The sequence below is a fragment of the Frankliniella occidentalis genome, unplaced genomic scaffold, assembly GCF_000697945.3.
Source record: "Frankliniella occidentalis isolate FOCC.00 unplaced genomic scaffold, Focc_3.1 Scaffold475, whole genome shotgun sequence".
Taxonomy (NCBI): Eukaryota; Metazoa; Arthropoda; class Insecta; order Thysanoptera; family Thripidae; genus Frankliniella; species Frankliniella occidentalis.
This window is the reverse complement of record NW_026267593.1, coordinates 102,501-105,168: the sequence shown is the minus strand read 5'-3', so window position 1 is coordinate 105,168 and position 2,668 is coordinate 102,501.

Here is a 2,668-nt window from a genome sequence, read left to right as displayed (position 1 = left end):
CCACGGTCCTGGCCATTGCCTCCAGGAACCTTGCGAACAGCTGGTCTTGATGCGCCGGTGCTTGCGCCTGCTCGTGTTCATGTTCGTCATCGGCGTCCTCTTCGGCGTCGTCATACTGTCCGTGGGCCCCGCCCCAGTGCCTCCTCCGTCCTGCTCGAGCGTTTCTTGGGCCTCGGTGTTCTCTTTCGGGCCGCTCCAAGTGGTACGGCGCCCATCGGCGACGATGCCTTCCATATTCTCGGTCCGGGCCCTGGAGCTCGTCTTCCTCGTATTCGTACTCATACTCCTCCACGAAGTCTTCTTCGTGGACTTGTTGTCCCTGGTGTGCGGCGGCGCCTTGACGCACTTCGGCGCCCCGCTGCTGCTCTGGTTCTACTTCCAAGACCTGCTGCCCTTGCGGCGCTGGCCCCGCACCTTGTAGTGCTTCTCTCTCCTGTCCTTCACGAAAACGTCGGGGTGGTCGTCGTTCTCGACCTCCTCGTCTTCGCTCTTGTGCAGGTTGATGGCCGTCACCTTCCTCGATAACGAACTCCATAACCCGTCTGTATCGCCCGCGGCCTCGTCCACGGCCACGTCCTCGTCCTCGTCCTCCACGGCCTCGACGTCCACCTCTTCCTCTTCCTCGTCCATACTCCTGCGCCACGAGCACGTTGGGCGCGTCGGTGACGTCGACCATGTTGACGACCTCTGGTTGTATGGCTTGAGCGCCCTGCTGCTCAGCGTCGGACTCGCTGGCGAGGTCCGTGTCCGTGTCTGCATGGATCTCCATTCCGTCCACGGCGATGTTCTGCTTGTCCACTCCGGATCTAGGTTCTCCTTGTCAAATTCGACCTTTATGGTCAGGTCTTGGATTTCCGTTAGGTGCGCGTGTCGAGCAACTCTTCTTGACATGCCGTCCGTTCCGGAACCGTAAACTCTCAGGACTTCCCTCTTAACCTCAAAATACGTCTCCTCGCTGCGCTCTAGAAGGCCTCAGTCTGGATCAGTATTTCGCCTGTCTGACCTCGGCGGCCTAAATCAGCCTGCTTCGGTATTCTTCAGCTGACCTAGTGGTCACGCAGAAGTCCCTATTTATCTACCTCGGCTGACCTAGTGGTCACGCTGAAGTCCCTATTTATCTACCTCGGCTGACCTAGTGGTCACGCTGAAGTCCCTATCTATCTCGGCTGACCTAGTGGTCACGCTGAGTCTAACCTCTAAAAGTGCCTTTTGGCTTCCTCGGCTGACCTAGTGGTCACGCTAAGGCTCCCTAACTCTCACAGCGTGCGCAAGAAGGCTTCTGGAGACTACTATAACCCTACTTTCCTCCGTCCTTTACCGCTGCCACCAATGTAGTATTGGGGTTACGGGAGAGCCAAGATCATGTGAACAGCAGAACTCATGAGTGGTAAATGGCGACGAGTCAAAGGCTCGTGCCTCTATTTATTCAGTGTTTGGCATAACAACAAGAAGAACAAGGCGATCGTAAAACAATTAACTGGTTCAGGGGATTCACTGTAGGTGTCGCCTCCATAGTGATCACTAGTGGCCGTGACTGAGGGTTTTCTGCTGTAACCTGGTTAGGTTAATGTTACCATAATACTACAATACCATACCGATCAAAGCATACCAGATTGAATATTGACTAAAATAGCACGAACTCAAGATATTTAAAAGGGCTAATTACAGGCAACAAAAAACACTATAAAAATCTTACTTTTAACTTATCTTTCTGTATTTATTCTCAGAGAAGATCAAAATAGTTAAAAATTAATTTAACACAACTTGAGTTAAAAACAAACTATACTTCCGATAAAACCTGTGGATAAGCTAACTGAAAAAATTTAGGAACAGAGACAAAAGTGTGTACTACAGTTTTCCACCTATTAAGAGAAACCAAAGCGATAAATTGTTTGAATAATATTAGAAAAGGGCATAATATGTGTTGGACAACATGTTGATTGATCTCTGTTAATAATAGTTGAAACAAAAAGACTTGGCATCGAAATCTACTAGTTATCATCTAAGTACCAAACGGACAACAGTAGTGTGAAATGGCATGATGTCCTAACATATTCACACTTTAAACGGTGAGATTTCTTATCGACTGTTAAAATCGAGTCAAAATTATACCAGTACAGAAAAATATGAATAATTAGTTATGGATACAAAATTACTAACACTACACTATCTAAAATAGTTTTTCAACCATCTCATCTACAAATCTCTTACTAATAATCTAGCTAATAATAGACAGGATACACAATTAGCACCTCTTGAAAGAAAAAATTACTCAGATGCATAAACTTGAGTGATCCAATGTGAGTGCCTGTGATTGCTACAACCTACACACCTACTAGCACTACCACATTTTTTTATTTATTTTTTACTAGTTTCATTGCATCTCTATACCACCTGTGAAAAACAACAAGCATATAATGGAGCAGGTCAAAGAACATATGCATATTAAATAACAAGGATAATTAAACAGAATCATACACAAAGTGCATACATTACTGTTGTTGGCTGAGCGATTAGCGAAGCCTATTACTCCGTCTGGTCGGAAAAAACTTTTTCTGTCTGTCTGTCTGTCTGTCTGTGTGTCTGTGTGTCTGTGTGTCTGTCTGTGTATCTGTCCGCACGAAAACTCGAAAACGAATTGAGCGAGCGACCTGGGATTTTCAGGGTC